Genomic DNA, 13172 nt, shown 5'->3' with positions numbered 1-13172 from the left:
CTTCCAGGATGAAGAATAATCTTACTGTGGTTTCCCTGCAATGCCTTTCCTGAGGGACCCCGGCTACTTCTCCTACCACGCTGACTCCAGCCACATCAGATGGACCGAGAGTTTCCCGCCTCCCTCTCCCACCTCGCTGGGTTCCACACTCAGTGAACTGTCCTGGGGTCCATCCTGCATTCCTCCAGGTCACGCCTCTTCCAAGCCTCCCCCACCATGCACCCAGCCTGGCAGGAGTGCCCTTCTTTCCCACAGCACCTTGGACAGAACCTCTCCTGTCCTTCACCCATGCTGTGCTGTAATCTCCTCTGTCTCATCCCTGCCCAGCAATCAATCAGGGCTGGCAGGACTTTTAGCTCCGGTGTGGAAGTGGTGATTTCCTGGGGCACCATGATGAGGATCTAGGGCTGCATGTGGGTTGGCGGGAAGGAGGGCAAGACGAAATCACAATGCCGCCACAGTTGGGGGCGTGCCGCTACCCTCCTACTGGACTGATCCGTGAGGACGTGGGTTGTCCGCGTGGATCTCACAGAAACCTCCCGAGTTCTCACTGCCTCGTCAAATGCTTGGCACCAGTGGCTGCTTGCAAATTGTCTGCTAAAGGGATGAGCACCAGCTGCCTGTCCGTGGTGCTGAGATCATATAATTAGCACCCTGCTTTGGTGATCTACAACCCGACTCCAAAGACTGAGTTGTAAATCAACATTTTTCATTTACTGGCTGCTTTGGAACAGCCTTAAACTGAATGACAGTAATTCCTTGGCTGCTCTTAAGTGAAATGAAAAAGGCATATTTGAGCCAAGTATGTGTACATCTCAGAGCTGAAAAACAGAGTCAAAATAGTTTTATGACTCTTAGCTGTAAGCGCCATATTTTTTGCATGCCATTCATTGCCAAGTGTCAAGTAAGAAGAGATACAACTCAAAGTATTTATTTAATCCAGTGCACAAACAGAATCGGAATGATTCCAGATTGGAGCCAAAAGTCAGTGCGGCTGAATATCTACAAAGGCTCAAGAGATTCTCTTGACTCAAACCTGTGGTACGAGAACTCGGAGAAAACACACCACTCAGATAAAAGGAAAGGCCAGAGACAAAGCACAACAGATCAGAACGTGGAATAACGAGCTCCCACCCTTTCCCTGTATGCCAATCCCCTCCCCTGCCAAGGAAATCTCTAGAAATGGCAGAAAACTCTACTGGAAATACTGGAAGGATGAAAAGGGGGCAGAAGGCCTGAAAGAGAATAGACTGGAAAATATAATAGATCAGTAAGTGAATACAGCAAAGATCTCTTTTAAAAAGTGTATTTAATGAAAAATAAAATACCATGTACTGAGATATTCTTGCTAATATAGGGACCATGAACAACATAAGGGGGCTAAAAAGAATACTGTTTGTCTTTCCCCCAGAAAGTGCCAACAAGGAATTGTTTCTCTGCAAATGTCCATGAACCCAAAGGATATAAAAGCCCTGCACATCTTCCGCGGGGAATCTGGCCGGAATATCCAAAAGCCGGAGCACCTGAGGTTTAGAAACTTATGGGAGGGGCACCGGGGTGGCTCAGTCGTTAAGCGTCTGCCTTCGGCTCAGGTCATGGTCCCAGGGTCCTGGAATGGAGCCCTGCATCAGGCTCCCTGCTCGGCGGTAAGCCTGATTCTCCCTCTCCCACTCCCCCTGCTCGTGTTCCTTCTCTCGCTTTGTTTCTGTCAAATAAATAAATAAAATCTTAATTAAAAAAAAAAAAAGGAACTTATGGGAATCTGGCTGAAATCTTAATCTTGAGCTCCAAGGTCATGAGGATAAATGTGGCTATGTTTTTGTCAATATCATCACCCTCCCCTTAGCTTTCCCAAAAGGGGAGTTTGGAGAGCCTTCTTTTCTGATGATCAATATCCTTACCATAAGCTTGCATATCTTGAAAGTTCTATTTTAGAATGTTACAGAGTCAAAGCATAGTATAAGGACAAAGGGGCCCCTACCATCTCTGTCACCACCAAATGGTCACTACTCCCACCAGACAGCAGCGCCTCCCGCCAGGATGTAGAGCTGGCACTACAGCCTCACCCCCGACTCCTACCTCCACCCACACTCTCACACCCCTGTGCTCTCAGGCGTCAGCCACCAATGCTGCTCTCTCACCTGATTTCCAGGGCAAAGATCATGGAGAAGGCTGAAACCAGAAACTTCCCAACCTCATGCACATGACATGAGCAGATGGAAACTGATCAAGACCATAATGATGGAAATGTACCAAGGGACAGCCTCCCACCTTGTGGACCTCTGAAAACCCAGAAAAGCTGCATCGAATGCAGAGCAGTCAACTCCCTCTCAAGATTAGGAATTATGAATGAATCCACACTACTAGGAATTAGGAATAAATGAATCCACGCTATTTTCATCACTCCGCAGTTTCAAATAATTTGTTAATGCTATCTTCATCTCTTGATAGCTAGCTAGATACGCTGCCATTAAGAGGATGGGAGTTAATCCAGTGCCAGAGGGAATGTGAAATGATGCAACTGCTTCTGAAAACAGCCTAACACAGTTCCTCCAAATAAAGTTACCAAATATGCCAGCCAAATCCACTCCTAGGTATATATGCAAGTGAAATGAAATCACGTCCATGCAAAAGGTCGTGCGTGAATGTTCACAGCAGCATTATTTCTATGAGTCCCAAAGTGGAAAGCAACCCACATGTCCATCAGCAGAACAGAGAAAGGTCGCGTGGCGTACCTACATTGTACACAATGGAAGAGCCTTCAGAACAAGGAGGAACACAGTGCTGATGCGCACGACAACACGGATGACCCCTGAAAGCAAGTCAAAGAGGTCAGACAGAGAAGGGCCCATGTCCCAGGACTCCCTTTATGGCCCGTGTCCAGAACAAGCAAATTCAGAGCCAGAAAGTTGATCAGTGGTTGCCAGGGCCGGGGGTGGGGGCAGGCGGGGGAGTGACTGCTCACAGGTCTGAGGTATCCATTTGAGGCGATAAAAAATGTTCTAAAATGGACTGTGGTGATGACTGTACAACTCTGTGAATATACTAAACACCCCTGAACTTTAAATGGGTAAATTCTATGGGGTGTGAATTATATCTCAATAAAGCTGATAGGCTTTTTTGTTTGTTTTGTTTTTTAACAAATACTTGAATCAGGCGCTCAGCCCAGAAGGTGGTACAGGAAGTCACCTCTCCCTGGATGCATGCTGAGCCCACCTCAAACACTGGAGCCCCCTCAGCCATCCTGCTGACCACCAGTCTGCTCATTAAAAGGCAGAGGACCAGAGGGGCATGATGGAGCCGAGGGCAGAAATGGGGCAAAACCAGTACTTCTAGAATAAGGAAGGTCAGCCTGCACATGACCAGCGGACCCATTCTGTAAAAACCAGGAACCCAGGGCTGATCACAGAGGTGAAGCTGAGCTCAAGGCAGACTGGGGAGGAGCCGGCCAGGAACAGGGGAGAGGGTTGAGTGGGAGCCAAGAGGATCTGGCTGAAGATGCCCAAGTCCCCCTCAAATGGGACCAGCCTGGTCACTGTCCCTGGGTTCCCTGTACTCCTTGAGTGTGCCCTCCCCTCATCGCCCTGTTCCCCTGCTGCTCTTCTCCAGGGACATGTCCACCGTCTTGCCACCAACCCAACCCTTCCTGGCTTTGTGCTACTTGTGTAGCATCACTAACCCGGGGGCCTCAGCTGAGGGCCCTGTCCGAGGTAAAGTGCACTTGTGGCATCCGGACAGGAGAGGTCTTTATCATTCATGGGCAGGTATTTAGTGCCCAGACCCTGACCCCTAAACGCGCCTGGCTTCAGTTTCAGTGACAACAGGACAGAACCCCACACCTTTCTGAATGCCATAATGCCCCAGCCGGAGACACTGGGCTGCACAGAGCATGGGGATCCTCCGTATGGTCGAATCAGGTAAATACAGGTCCACAAAGCTACACCTGGGGTTTAAGTAGACAAGTTAGAAGTCTTGAGACGTCATCAGGAGTCATTCGCTTCATCTGTACAACATACAGTCACTGTGACAAGTCACCACAATGAGGATCACCGTCTCTGGCATCCCACTGATCCTGGCTCAAACGTCAGCTCACATCCTTGCCGCATCTGATCGAGGCCGCGCAGCCTTGGGAATGAGGCCTCCCCGCTCTGTGCCTCAGTTTCCACAACTAGAAATCAGAAGACAAGAGGCTTGCCTCCTGCAGTTGTTATGAGCGAAGTCACGTAGAGCACTTAGTCAGCCCCCGCCTCAGAGTAAATGCTCCAAAGCATCTACCACCCTTGGTGCCAAGGTCAATGGGCCTCTGCAAAAGCAGTCTACCGGAGCTCCTTCCATGGACAGTCCATGTTCTCTATGAAAAAGCAGACACAAGAGGCCTCTACCTGAAATCAGTTTATTAGCCAGTATTTCAGAGGATCGGGATGTCTCAAAACAACACATTCTATTGCGCGAACAGTAACCGAAAAATAGAATCATTTTAGCAGAGTGAAACTGTCACGAGCATCAGGTTTCATAATAATTCAGGCCGGCATTTCATACAAGGACGAATTTGTGCAAGTTGCTACTGTCCTGATGTTGCGTGGGCACGAAGCCACGGCATCATCTACTACTTCCAATTCTAAATGCACGCGGTCCCCAGACTTCAAGTGACAGGTGGCAGAGAATGATGGGCATTCATAATGCAAGGGGAGGCCTACTGCCATAGGCCTCCTTTCTAATCTCCCCAACGGTCTTCTTACTTCCCACAAATCGGCCACGTGAAGACCGGTCAAAGGGTGCCACGCAAGAGATCCAGTTCCTTTGCTTCCAAGACACCTGAGAATAGGAGATTTTCTTTAATCCATGGGAATATTTTCTTTAAGACTGAAAAAGATTTTCCTATAATTAGTAGACACGCTACTAATAAATACTTTAATAGATAAGGTCCTCCAAAGTCATTAAATGGAGTCAGCTGAGAACTTAAGAACTATGTCCATGGATCTTTCTATACAACTTTCTACTGCAAGGTGTTTTTCCCCTCTCCCTAGGATGGCTGTGAATGTTAATGAATCAGATAGTGTAGCACTTTGTTCAATTTATCTCTCAAATACAGTATTGATTCAGGCAGACACGAGGCAAAATCAGGACTTCCAGAAACGTGTACGTTCTGCAGAGAATTAAAGAATTCTGAATTAACCCCCAAACTAAGCATCCCTGTTCGGGATTCATACTTAAGAAAATATGCTATTTCCAAGCCAGTAATTGTAAGAGCAAATAACACCAGCAATGTGTTCAACAGATCTTTGCAAAAAAAAAAAAAAAAAAAAAAAAAAATCCTTCCCCCAACATGTGAAGACAAACACTGGTAAGCAAGCACCCTAGACCAAAAGTCACACAGTAACTTTCCTGTGAATACCTGGGTGGGTAGCAGTGTGTCCCAGGAAAACGGAGAAACGCCATTTGTTTAATCCCACACATTAGTATGACAGTCCTTGTGACTTATAAACGGAATCAGCATTGTTACCTTGCTTTGGTAGGGTCGATTTTGGTAGATTTTTAAGTAATCCCTACACCCAACGTGGGGCTCGAACTCACAGCCCTGAGATCCAGAGTCACACGCTCCACCGACTGAGCCAGCCAGGCGTCCTGTTACCTTGCTTTCTGAACTGAGTTCTGCAATTTCCCCGAACCCCTAGTTAGAACGGCAGAGCCCTGTGCGCAGCACCGGAAGAAGGGGCCTGGGTCAGCGCGTGAGACCCAGAACAAGTGCCAGGCTGAAGCTAGACCTGGTGGGGGTCATCCTCCAGCTCCGCTGTGAAGAAATGCCAGCAGAATGGGTGGACGATGCATGCGGGCCCCTCCCCCAACGGTTGTGACTGGGTAGAGGTCTGGGGTGGAGTCAGGAAAGCGGGTTGTGGCGATCAGCTAAGATGACAATGGTGTAAGGGACCATCGGGACCCACCAGACAGCATCTGAGATCGTAGTCTCCGTTCCGGAGCACAATCTGAGAGCCCAAGATTAAGAGGAGGTAATTTGAGCAGAAGCCTCAAAGGACAGTAAGATAATGGTTAGAAAGAGCCTGGTGTGGTACCCGGCCATGCTTAACAGGTGCTATTAGTACTCCTGATACCATACTTACATACCCATGTGTGACGGGGTTGGGAAAGAGGATTCAGGAAACGGGTCCATAAAACAGCCAGCATGAACAGATGTGGATCTGAATTCAAGCTGCTATCAACACACAGGGAAGGATCTTTAGGATATTAAAAACTGAATATCAAGGAAGAAGAAGAGTTTCGGGATTTATGTGCTTGGGAGGCTTAGGAGTATGTTTCAGGGAAACAGAAAAGCTAGAAGGAAGAATTCAGAGATCTGGGTACCAATTCAGTGCTTAGGTAGTTAAAAAACAAAACCCCTCACATTCAACATTACCTGTAAGACTGGGATTCAAGCCTCCGTTCTGCCATGCCCTAGGCTTCCACCAACCATTCTGTTACAATTACAAGAGGCTGTGTATTTTAATTCCAAGGTTAGGGGACAAAGGAGGAAGAAAGTAGGAGTGTGGGAGCCCAGGTAAAAAAGATGAACTGCGTGAACACAATGTAGCAAGGTCTGACAATCTCTGGCTGGGTTTCCTACAGAGAGACTGTAACACAGCAACTAAGAAGAAAAACTTAACACAGAAGAGTTTAAGCATACCTGCCCTAGGAGACTCCTTGCTTTACATTTCACTAGTGACACTCGATTTTTTTGTGTTCCTTCAAGCCCTTGTGAAAAATGCTATAGTCGAGTACTTTCTACTACCAGGAACGGAGCTGCTACCCGCACACTAACCTAAATCAATTACTAAAAATGTTTACGTCTTCAGAGGAGAGGCTGTAATTGTCAATACAGTACAACAACAAAAAATAGCAAATAAGCCCTTATTTAAAATGGCCGCTACAAATAAAGTCAAACCCAATGTATGGGGGCCAAAAGATTCAACATAGGGAAATGTAGTGTATCTTTACTTAAGAAATGAAAAAGAAGGGATTTAAAATGTGTAGAAGCTGCTTACATAACCCTGAAGACAGACCCCGAAAAAAGTATTATTCAGGAACAATGCACATTTTTTTTTAAAGATTTTATTTATTTGAGAGAGAGAGACACAGTGAGAGAGGGAACACCAGCAGGGGAAGTGGGAGAGGGAGAAGCAGGCTCCCCGCTGAGCAGGGAGCCCGATGCGGGGCTTGAGCCCAGGACCCCGGATCACGACCTGAACAGAAGGCAGACGCTTAACAACTGAGCCACCCAGGCGCCCCAGGAACAATGCACATTTTCAAACAAATTCAGTTTTAAGTCTTTTCACTGTGTATTAGAGGAACTGAACTATTACAGGTAATCATTCTGGGGGTTGAGCTAAGCCTATTAAAATGGAGACAATATTTCTGTACAAAAGGTCAGAACAAATTATTAACAATGCAAACGATTCTGTTCATTAAGCAGGCTAGGACTCAATAGTCGGAGGGATTTTCCAGATTTTAGATAAACAGCTTAAAATGTCTTTACCATGTACTAACACCAAAATTTGCCTCTGCAAATACCTTTAAGTTTTTAAAAAATTTTATTTGAGAGCAAGCGAGAATGCACACCAGCGGGGTGAGGGGCGAGGGGCGGGGCGAGGGGCAGAGGGAGACGAAGACTCCCTGCCAAGCAGGGAACCCGATGTGGGGCTCGATCCCAGGACCATGACCTGAGCCGAAGGCAGACGCTTAACCAACTGAGCCACCCGGGCGCCCTGCAAATACCTTTTACATTGTGCCTGGGCAACCACGAAACGGCAGGGCTAGTGGTTAATTTTCCATTTGAAAAATTCTAATTGTTTCCACTTTCTCCAAGGTGCAAAGGATGGCTATGTTTCATGAACTAGAGGAACCCCCCGTGGTCTGAGACACCACTCGCAAATTTAGGTTCACCCTCAACAGAGCCACATTCTATTTGAACTTTTCACAACGGAAGCTGACTTCGAGGCCAACTCTTCTCACAAACTGTTTTTCATTAATAAGTTTTTTTGTAAGTGTGTCTAATAATAAAGCCCATGATCTCTTCGTCCTGGCCTCATTATTCTAGGCTCGGGGTCAAGGGAGGTGGTTTTGTTTGTTTGTTTGTTTGTTTAACTGGTCTGGCACATATTAGCCCACAACTAGGCACAGCATGATGCTGCCGAGATCAGCACAATATCTGATAAGTACACAAAGAGCACTCAATCACAGAAGCCATGAGACTAATCTTTTTTTGGGGGGGTGGGGGGGGAATGTTAGCAGTGGGAGTGGTATATTACATAACAAATAGCAAGTCAGGTGGCGGGCATATTCTTGGTTTCACAGCATAAAGCAAGCCCTCAGAAATAGCCTCATGTAGGAAATCCTTTACATATACACGTACGCTTCAGAAAACATGTCCCCACACCTGTCGTAGCTTAAATAAACGTAATGCCTTATGTGTTCCATGGAGTTGGGGGTTTAAGTCGGCTGGCCTGCCTCTTGCCAAAAGCTCTTTTGTTCAACACACATTGACTCCATGCCTGGCGCTGTTCAAGAGCCTGAGGAAACGAAGGCCATTGCGAGAAGGGAGCAGAGAGACCCCATCAAGGGAAAGGGCAGACGGACGAAATGGTCCTCAAAGTACCTTTAACAGATGCTGTACTAAAGGTGCTGGGCTCCAGGCAGCGGGAGGCCAGGTTCGCCAGGGAAATCAATCCCTTCCCCTCACAGCAGTCCGACACTTCAGGGATGTGACCAGACACAAACAGGTCGGCTTCTCGGAACCTTCCTGATCTGTCCAAAGGCTGCACGAACATCGCCCCCTCCCCAGTGACAGGGCTGTCAGTGGGCATCAGACAGGGGCTTACAACACAGGGGTTTAGACGACCTAGAGGCACAGGCCAGGATAAGATGCTTGGTCTGATTTGGCAGTTGGCCCAATGGCTCGATTGCAAAACTGTCAAAGGCTTGTTGCCTTGCAAAATTCTGCTATGGATTCTGGTTCCGCTTGCCCTGCTTCCTCCCATTCCCCTTGTGCTCCGAGCCCTGAGCCCAGGACCACACATTCAGGAGGCCCTTCCCTGCCACCTTGGCAGCCAGCCGACACCACACCCAGCCAGCCTGGTTCCGCAAGATCTCCCCAGGTCCTAAAACCTTCCACAAGCTCCAGCTCAGAAGCATGCTCCACAGCCCAACCCCACCTTTTAAAGTGCCATGGCAATGACCCCCTCCCAATACTCTTGTAACTTGTATATGCACATCTATATACACGCGTGCATAAATATCTATATACACGTATGTATATATGATTACGGCAATTCTTAGCTGTAAAACATGGCAGATAACCTATGTTCTGTCTGGCAATCAGCCCTCTGGGAAGGTGCTATTCTAATCCTAAATTTATAAATGAAAAAACTAGGATCCAGAAAGTCCTTGTTAGTATGTATGCATGTATGTGTGATGTTTTCTGGGTTCAAAATATGTTGTTGCATTTGTTTGCATAAGGTCCTCAAACTTCCTTTTCTAACTTTTTAAATACTTTTAAAAGTCACCCTTGCCTGTCCATTCCTAAAAATCAAATTAAAATGGAAGAGTATTTTAAAACTGCATCTATGCTAAGTACCTGGACTCTAGCGTAAGACATCAAATATACAGTGATGGGTAAAATTACAGATTTGCTTTTTTAAAACAGGTAAAAACTGACATGAAAAACAGGATGTTAATGCTCAACCAGAAAGCCTGTAGGTTTTCTGAATTCGTTCATAGCTTCAAAACTGGTTTGCACAAGTTAGGCTGGGGAGGCTGAGGACACCAATAAATAATAATTACACAGTTACATAAGAGCTTCAAATACAAACCCGTAGTGCTTTGTCACACTTTATGCCAACAGACAAGGCCAAAAAAAAAAAAAAAAAATAAAGACACACAAGAGGGAAAAAGTGGGCACAACAGGAAAAGTGGGTTTTCCTAAGTCACCCATCGAATCAGCCGCTGAACTAGTTGCAAAACTGAGTCCACTCCCTTTCTCTCTGTGGCCTCCTCCCCTCAATAAACCTGGGGGAGCTCCATTCCCTTTTCCATCTGTTTCCCCTGTGTATCCTTCACATGATTCCTTCAAATCCTACTATTAGAAAACAATTTTCTTCCAAACAATTTTATCTGCTTTTTCTTTGAAGAATGAATCCCTCATTCAACTCAAGGTTGGTCATTTGGGTTCTGAGTTCCTCACAAAACTCCCAGAAGCAGCAGATTTCACTGCTTTGGCCCACATTACACATCCTCATAGATCTTCCACTTCCCTGTAGTTTGTTTTCATTCTCAAAGCACCCCTTCGAGAGGTAAGCGGAACAGACAACAGTGAATCCTGAAGATAAAGATGCTACCCAACGATCCCGAGACTGATCCACTACACTTTCTCCAGAAACTTCCCTCATTGGTTCTTCACTTTCTCTAGATTCACAATCAAAAAGGGCAAATACGTAGTTATGAAAGGAATGATAGGGGAGTATTTAAAAACAAAGCAAGAAAATTTACTCGGTTGATCTTTTTGCTAAATTAACCTACCAGAACCGAATGTCTAGTTTTTTTTGCAAAGCAAAAGAACCTATAGTCAACCACTAATTCTAAGTTCCACCTGGTATTCTAATAATTTTTGTCCTCAAAACTAGGTCAGTGCAACTGTGAAATTAGGTGAAAATCAGAGCAACATTAAGAACATGCGCTCCATCGACTAGATCATTCTCAATGGCTCTTAAATCAAGGTCTGCAAAACTCAGAACTTCACAGAAACCCCAGTTAAGAAATGAAGGGGCTATTTCGGCACACCCCTCCTTATGTAGTCTATACAATCTGTAAGCGCTCCAGTAAGATTTTATCTGAAGCAGGAGGATTCCGGATATATATATTTCTTTTTTTGAATATAACGGTCTTCATTATCCCACCAAAGCATTTAACTGAAGCCTTAACTAGATGTGTAAAAATAATCAAACCTTATCTTTAAACAAAAGGAATGAGAGTAATTTTGAAATGCCAACTACAGAACTAACCTTCTCCCTAAGACAAGGTCCAGGAATTATAAGCCTGGAGTAGGGACTGCATTTTTTGTCAGAAAAAGATTCCTCTCATGGAATTCAACTGTAGTGGGAACTTCCAATTCTTTTTCCTTTTTTTAAATTTTCTTAATTTTTTTTTTTTTTTTAAGTAGGCTCCATGCCCAGCATGGAGCCCAATGCGGGGCTTGAACTTAGGATTCTGAGATCAAGACCTGAGCTGAGATCAAGAGTCGGACATTCAACCAAATGAGCCACCCAGGTGCCCCAAGACTTCCAAATTCTTTACCGCGGCTGTTAATTTTCAGTAGCCAAGTGAGAAATCGAAGACAATGGAACTAGTTTTTCATAAAGCTTAATTTCTGTTTTAAACAGTTGTCCTTTATTCTACATCTTCCCCACTGTCGGGTGTGGTAAAATTGTCAGGCCTGACTCTTGATTTCAGCTCAGGTCTTGATCTCAGGGTCATGAGTTCAAGCCCTGCATCTGGGTCCATACCCAGGGTGGAGCCCATTAAAAAAAAAAAAAAAAAATTGTCTTTTAAAACTACAATAAGGGCAAGAGCTATCTGATGTGCTTACCTGACAATCTAAACAGAGGGATAAGTATGTAGGTCTAGAATCTCTGGATGCAGAGACCTTCCCAAGGCCTGGGAGCCACCATCCAGTAGCTATTGCAGCCAGGCGACAAGAACCCTCAAAAACAGACGGACTGCGGCCAACTGTGTGCACGGCTGTATTGCTGATTTTGTTTTCAAAGTAAAACGAGGCCAAACAGAAACACAAGCTACTGGAGAACTAATTATAACATTACTATCTTTAAGCGTCATAAGACTAAAGAGGATTTGGATGGAGGTTTGTTCACACCAAGCTTTTCGCAACACTGAAAACCACGTGAAATCACTGAAGGGTGGCAGTCATGGCTGGGTGTGAGACGGTATGTTCCAGAATCAATCTGCCAGACCCCCTTTCTGCCTTCCCTCCCACACCCGAGCATAAAAGCTAACACCTGGCTCCAGAGAGTCCATTACCATAAAAAAGGTCTTCTAGATTTTGGTCCTCACAAAAGAGCCCGTTTCACCCTCATCCTCCAATGCTTACATCATCTCCCTTCTTTGCCGTCAAAGTCGCTAAGACAGGATGAAGAGAAGACAGGTGGGCCAAAAGAGGTTTGTCATTAGCCAGCTGGTATTGAAAGGTGGGGAAGGTTATTATGGTATGGGGCCTGCCTTTGGGATGACACTTCCTAATACATGACAGCTGCTAAATACACACGATGTCAGCACATCCCTAAGCCTCCTCGCGCACCCTCCCTTCCCTCAAACCAACCCTGAAAGGTAAGTATAACCATCACCAGTCGCAGGTGAGAAAACAGATGATTAATGTTATGTAATTGTCCAAAGTCACTCAGTCGACGGCAATGATAGTGGGGGACCCTGCTGTCTTTGTCACCAGAGTCATGTTTAATCGCTGAAATACACCTCTTCAGACTACTTAAGAAAAATGGTTGTCCTCAACACGGCTATAACTGAATCTATTTGGGTGTGATATAAATTGAAATGTATACAGCCTAGAACAAAGCCCATCTTCATGCCTTCATCCACTCAATATTTAGTGAATGTCTATGAGGTGGCAACATTCTGGGACATGCTGGGGTGATGCAGAGGAACAAAATGAACATGGTCTCCGCCGTCATGGAACCCAGAGGCCAAGAAAAGAGAGACAATAATCAAACACACTTTTTAAAGTTTTTTAAAAATAGGAAAACATCCAAATGGTACTTGTATAGGACTCCTATCCTAAAGACAACATTGCTATCAGCTGATTAATGCTGATAAGCACCCAAATGAAAGTAGCAACCACAAAAAAGGAACCAACATCTGGGTCAGCACTTCTCAAAATGAAGGCCTGTTAATGGGCACTAATTTGACCAACAGCTTCTTTTGCTGTTTGGGAAGTATTATGAAGCAAAGAAAGACACATTTCTTCACTGCAGAGCTTAAGATTAAATGGGTGCTCTTAATTTCTGAAAACTAACGTTGCCTTTTGCAAACTTGATTTGGCCAATTTCCCCGCCTCTCTCAACATCATTTAGGACTAGTTCAAGTCTTTGGGAAACACT

The 13172-nt window shown here is 45.4% G+C and overlaps 1 protein-coding gene and 1 non-coding gene across 3 annotated transcripts in view; both read right to left on the bottom strand.

The window, feature by feature from the left end:
- Positions 1 to 13172, bottom strand: part of MYO10 (myosin X) — a 207941-nt gene that overhangs the window by 129907 nt on the left and 64862 nt on the right. The gene's annotated exons all lie outside the window — the stretch shown is intronic.
- TRNAQ-CUG lies at positions 5550 to 5622 on the bottom strand. Its single transcript has one exon. It is a non-coding gene; the product is annotated as a tRNA-Gln (tRNA).

This window comes from Zalophus californianus, chromosome 5, assembly GCF_009762305.2.
Source record: "Zalophus californianus isolate mZalCal1 chromosome 5, mZalCal1.pri.v2, whole genome shotgun sequence".
Lineage (NCBI taxonomy): Eukaryota > Metazoa > Chordata > Mammalia > Carnivora > Otariidae > Zalophus > Zalophus californianus.
Note: the sequence above shows the minus strand (reverse complement) of the source record. Positions and strands in the feature narration are given on the sequence as shown.